Below are 16,007 nucleotides of genomic sequence, written 5' to 3' on the forward strand. Positions count from 1 at the left end.
TCAAATGTTCAGGTAAAACAACACAAGGTTTTCTATTGATGTGAGACTGAACTCTTAACACGATGGGAAAAATGTTGTGCTGCTATAATGAGTAGTGTGCATATTGTATACTCTTTCTAGTAGACAAGGAAATAAACTTTTTTTTTTTAATTGAAGAGGCGTAAGTGTCACCATGATTTTCTAGTAGTGCAGCAGTGTCTCTATGATACGTTGTAGAAAAAGCTACCCCATTGCTTTCTTATTTATTTCATCCCATTTCAAGGTGTTTGAAAATGGTAACTAGTTTTCAGTTTTGTGATCAGTAATAGTTTGTCTTACAAGACGGAGGAATGATTATATTTCTGTTTGTAGAAAAGAAACTGATTTTGAATCCAAATGCCATTTGAAAGTATCCACAAAAACCTATGTCCTTCATTTACTTAAACTTTCATTTCTGTGAGAGAAAAGCAGATATAATTCAATTTGAAAAATTTCGACTGGCCTAAATTCTGGAAATGCAAAGATAAGTAAGACAGGGCCTCTATCTTCCTGACTGCTTGAATCTATCGGTTGAAAGAAAAAAAGACCACATGCGAATAGCTAGTCAACTACCACAAGTGAGGAGATAGTTCAAACTATAGTGGAGATCAAAGAGAAATAGTAAAATCTAAGTGCAGGAGGGGCAATGACAGTCTTCATGAAGAAAATTACCTTTGATACTGACCTTGGAGGAAGTCGGAGGCTGACAGGGAGACTTAGAGATTTGGGGCAGAGGAGGGAGGGGTAAGAGGCAAAGTGGTCAGGAGTTGGTCAGGGTCTAGAGTGTAGGGTCCTGTGGGGCAGTCATGAGAGAGGAATTTAGAAAGGTGGGTTGGGATAACATTGTGGGGGCTGAGGTTCGTGAGGCATTTTTATTTCTCTTGAAAGTAAGGAAGGGGTGTTGACAGTTTGTGAGCAGCTCGGTGCTGTCAGTGATGTAAGGGGTAGATAAGAACAGGGACACTATGGAGGCTGGGAGGTCATTAGGGGGGTTGGCAACCACTCAGTTAAGTGAAAATTCATTAGTGATTAAACCAGGAAGATGTCAGTGGGGATGATCATAAGGAACATATCTGGGGCAATTTGCAGGTCCAGTTGGTTGGGTGTTGGGTAGAGGAAAAGAGAAAGAAGAGAGAGAGATGCTGGTATCTTTAACAAAAGTCCAAAGGAGTTGCAGAATGTGGTGGAAAGGTAAGCTCAGTTTTGTACTTCTGTGTTTTGAGGTGCTTCTGAAACATTTAGTAAAAGATGTATAGCAGTCAGTTGGAAATTCAGGTCAGAGCTACTTTGAGAACTTGAGCCAAGGGAGAGCCTGTAGAAGGCTAAACAGACAATAATAATGACTGAAGCCATGGGAGTAGGTGACATGGCTCAGGAAGAATAAGTAGAGTGAGAGAAAGGCAAAAGAAATGACTTTCAAGGTAGATTTCTTCACTTTAGGAAAGGAAAAGAAATTGAAGGATAGAGAGGAGTAATCAGAGACCCAGGGGACTGTGAGGATGATGTAATTCAGTGAAGTGTAAGTAGGAGAGAGTTTTAAGAAGGACACGAACAACAGCATTAAATATAGCAGAGTGGCTGAGTAGGAGGAGGATAAAGACAAGACTGTTGAATTTGGTGCTTCGAAGGTCAATGGCTACTTCAGTGCAAAGATGGAGACAGAAAATAGACTGTAAGTGCTTAGGCTCGGACAAGCAGTGGGTTCAAGGTGCTACTCTTCCCAGGTGAACAAAGACTGTTGAGCTCAATCTAGAAAAAGGAATCTTTTGAAAAGATTGGATGTAAATCTTTGAGCCTTCCCTGATAGATTTTTCCAGTCTATTTTCACTGAAGCCCCCTGCTCCTTGGAGTTTGGGTATTATCTGCACAACACTTTCCCCTCATTTGCTAGGACCCACTGGAGTGGGGAGGTCATTTCACAGCGGGAACCTCCTCTCATATACTGACCACGAACATCTCCCTCTTTGAAAGGACTTCATTTTCTCATGGACATGTTGCCTTCCTGTCACATTTCTGTGAAATAAAAAGTGGTTTTAAAAAAAAAGCCTCCTCCATTGGCAAACTTGGAGGCCATGATGCTGGAAGACAGCAACTCATGTATCTATTGACTGTAGAGAGATAAGAGCACATGTTTACAAGTCCCTTTCCATCCACTGGGGCTCTGTGCCTCAGTCTACTTTGTACTCCTCAGGTCTGTTTTCTCAGAACTAGTTGTGAAGATTGTGTAACAGTAATATTTTAGTCAGAAGGAAAGAGGAAGAAAGATAATAAAGGATTTAACGGAATAGAACAATCACACATTCCAAATTTATTTAACAAGCCTCTACTTTTAATTTTCATCACGAAGGGAGCACATGCCCGTTTCCCTCTTTGCCTTTCATTTATCCCACTGTTGATGGTGGTCTTCTTTCATACCTCTTTCCTTAGTGCTGAAAATACAGTATCAAGGATTCAGATAAATATATGGTTAAATCCTTGTTCCCAAGATTCCAAAGATCAGTGGCATATTTTCCAGCACTAATTTTTGAACTTTAACCCTTTAGAATATTTTATTTTTCATCTCTTTTCTGTACCATATGAGTTATGCAATCATTGTCTTGGCTTAAGGCACTTGAAAATAAGGTCCTTTTTTGCATATCAAGGAGTATACGAAGATCCAAACATTCTCTCAGACATTATGAGATCAGCTGTGGGAAAAGTGCTGTCTCAGCAGAAATGCTGTAGCTGTCGCTGATTTGTGGAGACATCAAAAGAAAATGAAGGGAGGCCAAAGACTGAATAAAGCAGTCATTTCAAGTATAAGTAATCCCAAGAACAAAGTTTTACTCATTTATAGTCTCCACAGTTATAGAGAGTTAGTGCCTGGGGTTTTTCCTTGGCCTCTTCTGTTTGTGTACAATTATCTCGAGACTGATTTTCTAGCAAATAGTGTGCTCAAAAATGAGGGTAATTCATGAGAATGTGTTTATTTTGTGATGCATTGAAACTACATTCGTATTTTTACTAAGCTGTACAGTTTTGATCTTCTTTGTGAACTGTTTGGCGTAACATTATAAACATATTTGCTCTGGAATATTTATGTTTAATGCTTAGGAAGCTTCGGCCTCTATTTCCTTTAAATCATCATTCTAATCTTAACTTTTGTTACCTTAATGTAGCTGCCTTCCTTTACCCCTCTCTCCTTCTGTACGCTCTGGTTCCCTATCCTCTTCTTTGGAGGGAAGGGAACCAATCCAACTTTACCTAAAATTAAAGACTCTTGCCTTGGGAAGTGTGCTCTGCAACCACTCATGATTCCTTGTTCTGACCCACTGGTCTCTCCCCAGATCTCTGCACCACCCTACGTCTCTAACGTGCTCCTCCCTTAACCTTTTGCTCTGACTCTGACCCACTTTTCTCTGGCCCTAGGTTCCAGAAGTACATGGTAGGCAGTTTCTCCCTGTTATAGGTTGAATTGTGTTGCCCCAAAAGATATGTCTGAGTCCTAATCCTCATTACCTGTGACTGTGACCTTATTCAGAAACAAGGTCTTTGTGGATGTCAGCAAGTTAAGATGAGGTCATGCTGGATTAGGATGGGCCCTAGTCCAGTGACTGATGTCCTTACAAGCAGAGGGAAATTTGGACACAGTCACATAGGGCGAACCACATGAAGATAGAAACAGAGATTGGAATGATGCATCTGTAAGTCGAGTGCCAAGCATCACCAGCAACCACTAGAAGCCAGGACAGAGGCACAAACACATTCTCCCTTAGAACCTCCAGAAGGAACAAACCTGGCCAGCATGTTGGTTTTGGACCTCTAGCTTCCAGAGGTGAGAGAATAAATTTCTGTTGTTTTAAGTGACCCAGGTTGTGGTAATTCGTGATAGAAGCCCTAGGAAATGAATTTACCTTTCTTTTTATATATTTCAAAAATTATTTAATTTTTAACAAAAATAAGATTGAAACTAGGTAATGGTAAAGCTTCTTAATCAGGCTTCTGGGTTGCAAACAACCACCAATAAAATAACTAGCCAATAAGGTAAAATTTATTAGAATGATAGAAGCAGCTAATGGAATCAACAGAAAATTTAAAGACCTGGGCTGGACACCAGGACAACAGCCACGATCATGCTACTGAGTAAGTTTTCGGACATCGTGGCTACCAGACATGCTACTGTGGCTGACTCCTTTATCTTCACAGTGAATTCCTCTACGATTTTGCTTCTTGACCCCAGGTTAATCCTTCAGGGATTAGCCTACCAGTGGACATGTTCTCAGCTGGGCCTAGACCATACCTCGTGAGGCTCCAGGAGAGGGGACTGGAGCTTTCTGGTGACTCCTGTCTGAACTTTCTCCTTTTTTGCTATTGAGCTGTATGAATTTATTATTTGGGATATTATTTGGGATATTAACTTCCTATCAGATATATATATATATACTATGTGTATATAGTATATATATATATAACCTGTGAATGTTTTCTGCCATTTCTTAGATTGACTTTTGAATTTTGTCAGATGCTTTTTCTGCATCTATTAAGGTGGTGTTATGATTTTTGTCTCTCATTCGGCTAATATGGTGTATCACATTTACTGATTTACGTATGTTGAGACATCCTTGTATCCCAAGGATAAATTCCAGTTGATGGTGCTGTATGATTCTTTGCATGTGCTGTTGAATTTGGTTTGCTGGTATTTTGTTGAGAATTTTTGTATCTATATTCGTCAGGGATTTTGCCTGTAGTTTTCTCTTCTTGTAGCATTCTTATCTGGCTTTGGTATCAGGATAATGTTGCCCTCGTAAAATGAGTTTGGAAGTGTTACCTTCTCTTCAATTTTGGGGGGAAGAGTTTGAGAAGAATTAACTTTAATTTTTCTTTAAATGTTCCAGAGGACTTACCTGTGAATCCTTTTGGTCCCAGGCTTTTATTTGTTGAGGTTTTTGTTTAGTGATTTAATTTCCTTGTTATTGATCTGATCAGATTTTCTATTTCTTCATGATTCAGAATTGGCAGGTTATGTTTTTAGGAATTCATCTACTTCTTCAAGGTTGTCCAGTTTGTTGGTATATAATTGTTCATAGTAGTCTCTTATGGTCCTTTCTGTTTCTGTGGTATCAGTTGTAATGTTTCCTTTTTCCATTTATAATTTTATTTATGTTTTTGTTTTCTTTTTCTTGGTAAGTGCAACTAAAGTTTTGTCAACTTTGTTTATCTTTTCAAAAAACCAACTATTAGTTTTATTGATCATTTCTGTTGTTTTTCTATTCTTCATTTCTGCTCTGATCTTTGTTACCACTTTCCTTCTGCTAACTTTCAGCTCAGTTTGTTCTTGTTTCTCTAGTTCCTTGAGGTATAAAGTGAGGTTGTACGTTATCTGAGATCTTTCTTTTTTCTTAATGTAGGCATTTTCCCTATAAATTTCCCTCTTAGCGCTACTTTTGCTGCAGCCCATAATTTTGCTATGTTGTGTTTTCATTTTTTTTTTAGATCCCAATATGGGATTTTCTTGAGTTGCCCCACAAGGCTGGGGAAGCTGATTGTTCACCTTGCTCTTTGTTTCCCTGTGGGGGGGGGGGGACTCTTTGTAGCTGGAGCATCCCTTCTTGGCACTGAGCAAGGCCAGGTTGGGGGATGGGATGATGCAGCTAAAAACAAAACTATCTTCTTTGCCTTTTTATGTGGTTATTCTCAAGTTTTTTGTCTAAATATGTTGTTGAAGTTTCTTGAACAGACTCCAGAGCTCTCCCGGAATGTTTTGTTTGTAAACAGCCATCTAAACGTTGAACTTTGTGTGGGATGTAGGCTGGGGTTTCTTACTACACCATCTTGGTGATGTCACTCACTATGACACTTTTAACCAGTTACTGTGAGTCAGAATTGGAAGCCCACGACTTAAGGGAAGGGTGTTAAGAGATAATCTAACTAGAGTTTCATGGCAGGCAAGTGATTTGCCAGTCGTCACACTTAATAGAAAAGTAGAAAGAAGATAACCCGGCCTGGTAGAATGTGCACAGACCTTGGTGTCACATAGACTTGGATTGGAATCCATCTTTTCCATTCTTTAACTCTTCTGGCCTTCAATTTCCTCACTGGTAAAGGGTGAAAGACAACCTACTATTCAGGAATGTTATATGGAAAAAGGAATTGTCTTGGTTAACTCAGGCTACTATAAAAAATAGCATAGATTTGGCAGCTTAAATCTTTGGTGACAGTTCTGGAGGCTGGGGAGTCCAAGATGAGGGTGCAGCGTGGTGGGTTCTAGTGAGAGTTCTCTTCCTGGCTTGCAGATGACTGCCTTCTTGCTGCATCCTCACACAGGAGAGAGGAGACTGAGAGAGAGCGCTCCAGTCTCTGCTTATAAGGGTACTAATCCCATCATGAGAATTCCACCCTCATGACCTCATTTAAACCTAAACCTAGTTACTTCCCAAAGTCCTCCCTCCTAGTGCCAATGCCTTGGAGGCTAGGATTTTAACACATACATTTTTGGGGCACACATACTCAACCCATAACATGAATGATAACTTAATGTCCCTAAAGAAACTAGCTATGGAGTAGTTGACAAACATATTTTTCCTTCTCACTTCCTCTTTCTGTTTATGCAGTTGGCCAGTGAGGTTTCCCAGCTGTCTGTGTTGAGGCACTGCATTAGATCATTTTCTTTGTGACATGGTTGCTGTGATAAGTCACTGATAAGTGACTGCATGTTTATGATACCGATAGTATCCATGGACTGGTACATGCCAAATACCCTCTTTCACTATGGCAGTAGAAAGCTTGAAAATGGCAGTGATTGTATAACAGATTTTATGAATGTTTGGAGAGGCGATTTTTATGTAGCTTGTTGGTACCTCTTCCCTGTTTAGAATCACTACTGAAGCCTTACTAGAAATGAAAAGTTAGCTTGGTGTAATGCAGAGAGTACTGCTTTAAGTCAATGCTTAAATCTGACAAAAGTCGAATCTGCATTTAGGCTTCACCACATACAGTTTGTAGCATTTGGAATATTATTTCACCTTTATGAAGTTCAGTTTCTCCTAATCCCAAATGGGACTGAAAGTTTATTTTTAAGACCAAATGGGATATATATGTATATACATCTGTGTAGAGAATTGAGAAGGAAGGAGTTATGACAGAAATACAATGTTCTCGCCACATAATATGTGAAGATAAAACCCTAAGCTACCAGCAGTGTGACTGTGGGCAAGTCACTCATCCCCTATGGGAGCCTAGTGCAATGCCTTGATTCATTTGAATTCAGCGTGTATTCACAGAATACCTGGCCTGTTTAAGACAACTTAGCTGAAATCAGAGCTCTACCTTATGTCAAGGCTTTATCCTACCAGGTGATCTTTGAGTTAAGTACTCATCTTAAGTACTGTGCAAATCTTTTTACTGACTTCTCAAAAAACAAACAAACAAACCCCAAACCCCAAATATCCCACTTAGCTTGGGACTGTGCGAAAAGTTTACTTAAGCATAGCCAGATATTTCATAACTTATGCACTGTATTCACCTTAGCAAAGGACAGACAGAATTCTAATTCTCTTCTCTATTTACATCCCATAAAAGTCCTAGAAATGTTCCCGATCTCAGGAAACCATGATACAAGAAACCCCACTTAGAATCACTATCTTGGATAGGTGGAATGAGTTAGCTTAGTGTTCACTTCACACTATCACAGGTCATGCAGTGGCCAAAAAAGGGTAGCAGACAGATACTTGGATGACTCCCTAGTGATCTTTGCCTACTGATGTTCACATCCTTGTGTAATCAACTCCCCTTGAGTGTGGGTGGAAGCTGTGACTTGTTTCTAACCAATAAAACATGGCAAAGGTAATAGATGTCACTCCTGTGGTTATGTTATAGTATAAAAGACTCTGTCTTGCTAGTAGACTTGCTCAAGAGACTCTCTTTCTCACTGGATTTGAAGAAGCAGTCAGCCATATTGGGAGGTCCATGTAGCAAGAAGCTGAGGGAAGCTTCTAGGAGCTGAGGCCAACATCCAGTTGACAACCAATAAGCAGCTAGGGCCCTTGGTCCTATTGCAAGGAAATGAATTCTGCCAACAGCCTGAGTGAGCTTGAAAGTAGATTCTCCCCAGTCTAGCTTCCAGATGAGACCGTAGCTCTAGCCGACGCCTTGATTACAACCTTCTGGGGCCCAGAGCAGAGGACACAGTGAAATTGTGCCTGGACTTGTGATCCACAGAAAATAGATATAATAATAAATATGTACTGTTTTAAGCCTCTAAGTTTGCAGAAGTTTGTTACCCAGGAATAGATAACTTATATAATAAAGTAGTAATTTATATAATAAAGTAAATTATATAAATAAAGTAGTAAAAATTTATATAATGAAATATAAATGAAATATAATATTCTATTTCATGCAATTTGTTATATATCTATTTATAATTGGAAAAATAGATTCATGTTCTATATTTTAAAAATATTTTCAAGTTACTTTCTTTTTGGTATAAGAAACAAAGAAAACAGTATCTTAGCAAATATTATAAACCACACCAAAAGACTGTGCTCTTAAATCTGCACTAAGCCTTTAAGTGTACAAAGCAGGTGTGAACTTTGAAAACATGTTTTCTTTCCATGTAGGTAGTCTGCTACATTAACATTTGGGGTTGGGAGGGAAAGGAGACGTTATGAAGTGTTCACTGATGCATGTTACACTGATTGCGAATGACAACTTCCTTTCAGCAAGATGTAGTGCATTCAACCATTTTGAGCTTTATTTAATATTTTTTCTCCCAGAAACCATTACTGATGCTTTTAGTTTGGTAACAGATAGATTGGCAAAAAAATTAGTTGATTTGGCAAAAGTCTGGGTTCTGGAGTCCTCATGAATTAGGCATTGCCTTGTACAGCCTCAGAGAGCTTACACAGGCAGCAGCCTGCCTTCCTTTTTGGTGAGTCCCAATATTCTCCCAGGCTAAGTCCAGGCATAGGAAGTCAGGGCCCAAATGGTAAAGTTTAATGAGCCAGTCATGCAACAACAGGAGAATTAGCTCCTCAGAGGCTGAGATGATTTCTATTTCATAGCACAAAGCCACTTAATAAGAACACATAAAACCTTTCTTCCTTTTTCTTCAAGAGAATGTACAGAATCTATCAGAAAAGGGAGTATGGGCTCAAATTCAGAGTGTTTCTTCTTTTCAAATAGCATATCAGTGAATACAGGCATATCTCAGAGAAATTGTAGATTCGGTTCCAGAACCACCACAATAAAGCGAAAATCACCATAAAGTGAGTCTTGTGAATTTTTTGGTTTTCCAGAGCATATAAAAGTTATGTTTGCACTATATTATAGTCGATTAAATGTAAATAGCATGTCTAAAAAATGTACATACCTTAATTTAAAAATATTATCGCTAAAAATGCTATTATTAGAGCTTTCAGCCAGTCTTAATCTTTTTGCAATAGTAACATCAAAGATCACTGATCACAGATCACCATAACAAATATAATAATAATGAAAAAATTTGAACTCTTTTGAGAATTACTAAAATGTGACACAGAGACATGCACTGAGCAAATGCTGCTGGAAAAGTGGTGCCGATAGACTTGCTTGACTCAGGGTTGCCATAAATCACCAATTTGTAAAAAAAAAAAAAAAAAGGCAATATCTGTGAAGCACAATAAAACAAAGTGCAATAAAATGTTTGCCTGCACAACCATTTGCCATTAGCTATGTTATGTCTGATTGATAACCAGCCCTCGTGTATTGCTCAAATATTGTTAATTTTTAACTATAGGATATTACTCTTGAGATTTCCATAGGAAATCTTTGAGCACTAGGTCTAAACCAGTGATTCTTAGCCTGAGCTGCACAATGGAACCTCCTGAGAGGTTTAAAAATCCCAATGCCCAGGTCATACTACAGAATTATGTCAGAATCTCTGGGGCTGGGTTCAAGCCATCAGTTGTTTTTGAAGCTCCCCGGGTGATCTCCAGGGTGAAGTTAGTGTTGAGAGTTATGGGGACTTTAACTTCTATTTTATACTCACACTCTCTCTGTAACCACACGTTTGATGTCTTGAACTAAAATATAGTTCAGGTAAAAATCAGGAAATAAGCAAAAACATGCAAACAAACCAATGAACATGAAGAATAAAATGACAGCAATAACTAGACACTTCTTTCCCTCCCCCAAAGGCACATTTGCTCTTTCCTCAGACGCTTACTGTGAGCCTGTTTTAATTTTCGCACCCTGCTAGGGGCTGGTGTCCAGAAACAATGACCCAGGCCGTCACCGTACGGAATTTTTCACCTGATGTCTGACATAAATAAATCAATAGTTATGACTTCAAGAGTAGAACTATTATTGAGTAATATATAGAGTGTTAGGTAAGCATAAAAATGAGGAATATAATTTAGATAGGACTAGGGTGTATAGAAGCTTACTGAATGAGCTGATACTTGATTTGAATCTCAGATGAAAGGAGATTGACTCAGGTGGAGAAGGTGGGGAAGAGCATTATAGGTTGATGGAAAAGCATGTGTGACGGCATAGAACAAGGGAAAATATGGTCTTAGTTGTAAGCAGAATAATGTCCTCCCCCACCCCCAAAGATGTCCACATCTTAATTCCTGGAGCCTGTGGCTATGTTATGTTGCATGGCAAGGAGAAATTAAAGTTGCAGGTAAAATTAAGTTTACTAATCAGCAGACTTTATGGTAAGAAGATTATCTTGGATTGTACAGATAAATTCAATGTAATCATAAGGACCCTTTAAAATGAAAGAGGGAGACAGAAGGGAGGTCAGAGTCAGAGACAGATACGAAAATGCTACACTGCCAGCTTTGAAGATAGAGGAAGGGGCCAGGAGCCAAGGAATGCAGGTGGCGAGAAGCTCAAAAAGGCAAGATAACTGATTTCCCCTGAGAGCCAACAGACTGTAGCCCTGCGAATACCTTGATTTTAGACTTCTGACCTTCATAGCTATGAGATAATAAATTTGTGTTTTTCAAGCTTCTAAGTTCGTGGTAATTTGTTATAGCAGCAATAGGAAGCTAATACAGTTTCTGGCAGGGAACTGCAAGTGGAGATACATTTGGGATAAAGTGTTCGTGAGCCACTGAATGACTTTTGGCAGGGGAGGAAATGAAGCAGAATCATATTGTAGAAAGCCACATCTCTGGCAGTGTTGATAATGATTTGAAATAGGATTACCTGCAGAAGGGAGCAGGATATGAATAGAGAGATTAGAGAGGAGACTAATGTGATAATTTGAGCAAGACTAGTAAAAAGACTGATAATGGTTGCTTTTTATTGAGGACATGTTTATGCATATTCCTGCATCTTGCATCTTAAATTCTAATTTTTAAATCTTAAAAAAAAACTCTCAAAGGAAGTTTTAATACCCACATTTTATAGGAGAGGAAACTGGGGCTCAGAGTTTAATAAATGAAGTTGCTCAGGATCATACAGCCCATTAGTGATGAGCTCTTTTTGGAGCCCATGGATTTTCTAGTATTTCATGGTACCTGAAAAGAAAGACAGATAGCAGCTGACCTGAGAATGAATAAGAAGTTTTTTTTTTTTTTTTTTTAAGTGCAAGGAATCAGTGCCACGGGGAACAATCTTCTGTACTAGAGAAGCATTTGAGGATTTTAAAATAATAACTGAAGTTCAAGAAAATGAACCTTTGTCATAAAGGGAAAAAAAAGATGAAACATAGACTTTGCTTCTTTTCTGTAAAATGCTTAAACCCTTCATAAGTGTACCAACAACATTTAACCAGGGTATAGAATATTTCTGCTGTTGAGAACCCATACTGTTTGGTGCAGTTTGTTGGGTGAAGATTGAGCTGATATAAATCGGTGCAGAGTAGGTGCAACTGGCTGTACTGGTAATAGAGTACACCAAGCCGAAACTCTAGGAAGGTGGCTTGCTTTCTGGAGCATGTAAGAACTTCCCTGTAGAGCAGTGAAAGAAGTCACAGGCAGGGAAGTTCATAGTTCTACTCAGACCATCTACATAATTATAAAGGATGACCACGGGTATGCTGGGTAGCTTTAGCTCCGTTAGTATGTTGTCAAAATTCCTAACATTCTAATTGCCCAGCAAACTCAGTAAGGCCGAGGATCACTGGATGATGCTTTGTTCGTTTCTGTCTCTTCAGTGCCTGAGGTGCCATGTTGAATATTTGTTAACTTGACTAAATGCATATTAAAGTACATTTTTCTTATAATTGTTACTGGTTTGGGCTATATGCTGTTGCCAAGATTTTAGCCCTAATCAGGTATAGCTACAGTTCACTTATTTAATGATAGCTAAAGAAAATCTAAATTCTTAGTTTATACTATTAATTTATAATGAATGTTGCCTGAAATAAGAGTGACTTTGATTGGGCTAGAATATTTACTTTTATAATACAAAGAGATTATTGTTAAATTGTGTTTGCTTCAATGGGATGTGGTATGTGTTAGTACTGTGATGTTTGGGTTGAGTGTGATTTGGCTCACAAGGACACAGTGGTGTGAATGTTCTCTATGAACTCATGCAGAGAGTTGAGAAAGAAAATCTGAGAGGAGAGAAAAGAATAGAGGGCTTCACCTCTGTGATCTCAAATGTGAACACACACTGATGTTAAGATGGACAGAGAGACACAAGATCCCCAGAAAGATAGGAGAGTGAAATCAATGAGCAGAGTCAGAAAATGCAGAGCAAAACAAAACAGCGCAGACTAAAAAGTAGAGAAGCTGTCAATAGGTCAGAGGTTTAGAGATGCTGAGTTAAAGAGATACAGCAGACTACTGAGATGAAGAAATTCTGCTCACTGATTATGTGGATCAATAAAAGGGAGGCCATTAAAATACCTCCTCTTGTATGTGTTATAATACATCTGTCCAAAATCGGGCTCACTTCAATTCCCAGAGTGTTCGTCTTTCAGACACAAGTTTTAAATCAAGCTTAGCTTCTGCTAAGTCCTCAATTTACATGCTTTCAAGGATTGGGTATGCACTCAGAGTTTACTAAATGCTGAGATTTCACTGAATACTGTAGTTGCTAACAGGGCAATTGGATATATTTGTACTCGTTTCTGGAGGTGTTTTTGTTCAGGGGTTCCCAGATGCTGACTCAGAGACTAGCTATGTCAGAATCATTTTATTTTATTTTTATATTTTTATTGAAGCATAGTCAGTTTACAATGTTTTGTCCGTTTCATTATAGATTACTGCAAGATACTGAATATAGTTCCCTGTGCTATACAGAAGAAATGTGTTGTTTATCTATTTTATAAATGGTAGCTAGTATCTGCAAATCTCTGACTCCAATTTATCCCTTCCCACTCCTTTCCCTCTTGGTAATCACAAGTTTATTTTCTAAGTCCATGAGTCTATTTCTGTTTTGTAAAGAAGTTCATTTGTGTCTTTTTTTTTTTTTTTTTAGATTCCACCTATGAGTGATATCATATGGTGTTTTTCTTCCTCTTTCTGGCTTACTTCACTTAGAATGACGATCTTCAGGTCCATCCACATTGCACAAATGGCATTATTTTACTCTTTTTTATGGCTGAGTAGTATTCCATTGATTCCATTGTATAAATATACAACTTCTTTATCTAGTTATCTGTCAATGGACATTTAGGTTGTTTCCATGTCCTGGCTATTGTAAGTCGTGCTGCTATGAACATTGAGGTGTATGTATCTTTTTGAATAGAGTTCCCTCCAGATATATGCCCAGGAGTGGGATTGCTGGATCATATGGTAAGTCTATTATTTAGTCTTTTGAGGAATCTCCATACTGTTTTCCATAATGGCTGCACAAAACTACATGCCAACCAACAGTGTAGGAGGGTTCCATTTTCTCCATATCCTCTCCAGCATTTATTGTTTGTGGACTTGAATAATGGCCATTCTGACTGGTGTGAGGTGATACCTCATTGTCATTTTGATTTGCATTTCTCTGATAATTAGCAATATTGAGCATTTTTTCATGTGCCTATCGGCCATTTATATGTCTTCACTGGAGAATTGCTTGTTTAGGTCTTCTGCCCATTTTTGGATTAGGTTGTTTTTTTGTTATTAAGTTGTACAAGCTGTTTATATATACTGGAAATTAAGCCCTTGTCAGTCACATCATTTGCAAATATTTTCTCCCATTCTGTAGGTTAGAACCTGTATTTTTATAAGTGCCTTGATATCTAATGCAGGTGTTGGCAAACTTTTTCTCTAAAGGGCCAAATAGTAAGTATTTCAGATTTTGTGGGCCATAAGGTCTCTGATACAACCACTCAACTCTGCCTTTGTTGCCTGAAAGTAACCCTACGCAACACAACAAATGACCATGGCTGTGTTCAAATAAAACTTAATTTACAAAAACAGGCAGCAGGTTCCTCAAAAAAAAATTAAACATAGAATTACCATATGACCTAGAAATTTCATCCTAGGTATGTACCCAAAAGAATCAAAAGCAGGGACTTGTCCATCCATGTTCATAGCAGCATTATTCATAATAGCCAAAAGGTGGAAGCAGTGTAAGTGTTCATCAATAAATGAACAGATAAGCAAAATGTGGTCTATGCATGAAATGGAACACTATTTCGTCTTAAGAAGGAATGAAATTCTGACACATGCTACAACATAGATGGATACTGAGAACATGATAGAAGTGAGATAAGCCAGACACAAAAGGACAAACATTGTATGAGTCTGTTTGTATGAGTACCTAGAGTACTCTATGAGTTACAAATTCATAGAGAAGGAAAGTAGAATCCTTGTTACCAGAGGCTGGGGAAGGGGAAAATGGGGAGCTATTGTTTAAGAGAGAAAAAACTTCAGTTTGGGATGATGAAGAGGTTCTGGAGATGGATGGTGGTGAGATTACACAACAATGTGAATGTGCTTAATACTGCTGAATTGTACTGAAGAAGCTTAAATGGTGAACTTTTGTTATGTTTATTTTACTACAATAAAAAGAAATTTAAAACATAATTAAAAAGCAGAAAAACAGAAATAAAAAGTAAAATGAAGAAGAAATGGCAGGAGGCACAGATTTGACTCATGGCTCTAGTTTACCAGCCCCTGGTCTAGTGTCCAGCTCGGGTAGGGAATCACCAGCAATAGTTCATATCCTTTTGGAGTTATGATGGCAGCCAAACCCACCCTTACTTTTTGTCATTGTTGTTGTTGGGAGAGGAGGAGGTAATTAGATTTTTATTTATTTATTTTTAATGGAGCTACTGGGGATTGAACCCAGGATCCTGTGCATGCTAGGCATGCACTCTACCACTGAGCTATACCTCCCTCCTCACTTTTCTTTGATTTGATTTTTTTTCCAAAAATGGAACTCTCTAATGTTTAACAACACAAAATATTTCTCAACTTCTATGGAAAACAAGGTTCTCTTAGTGTCATATTTAGATCAAATTACATATTGTATTATTATGATCTACTTTTGTCTTCCAAAATCCACCTGCCACTAAATACTTGATAGGGTTTTCCATAAGGAGATATTCCAGATGCATTACCTGCCTTCAGCATTTTTTGTTTCTCTGTTTGTCTCTGTGACTCTTGACCTGGATTCTTGTGTCACTAAAATTGTTTCTCTTCTCATATAGTGAGGCCAGAAGTGTTCTTCACAAACTACTCCTTGTTGGACAGAGGGATGGAAGTCCTCCACCATCTATGGAGACATGAGGAGTTTGGTGGTAAGTGTTCTCCCTCCAAATGCTATTGAATGGACAGAATAATGTCACCTCTGCTGTTTGCTCCTCTTCATATTCGTTTCATATTTTGTTTCTTAAGCAGTTGATGTCTTGCAATAAAGAAAGGTGCAGCAGTCTAGATCCAAAGTACAAAGTCATCCTAATTAGTAAAGAAGTGGCAACATAAAAGGGTATAGCATGGAAGCAGAGAGAGGATAGACTGACTAAATTCTAAGAAGAGGAAGCTGTGCTGACAGGCATGTCTGTGGGGATATTGCTTAATCTCTCTGAGCCTCATTTTTCTCAAGTGTGAATGGGTATTAATGATATTACATAG

The 16,007-nt window shown here is 38.3% G+C and overlaps 1 long non-coding RNA gene across 1 annotated transcript in view; it reads left to right on the forward strand.

Annotated features, from left to right (window-relative positions):
• The window catches only part of LOC116147687 (uncharacterized), a 498,674-nt gene that overhangs the window by 74,370 nt on the left and 408,297 nt on the right, over nucleotides 1-16,007 (forward strand). Inside the window, exon 3 of the long non-coding RNA XR_010376819.1 lies at nucleotides 15,584-15,673. This is a non-coding gene — a long non-coding RNA (uncharacterized LOC116147687). The remainder of the gene's footprint in view (nucleotides 1-15,583; nucleotides 15,674-16,007) is intronic.

Source organism: Camelus dromedarius, chromosome 19, assembly GCF_036321535.1.
Source record: "Camelus dromedarius isolate mCamDro1 chromosome 19, mCamDro1.pat, whole genome shotgun sequence".
NCBI lineage: Eukaryota > Metazoa > Chordata > Mammalia > Artiodactyla > Camelidae > Camelus > Camelus dromedarius.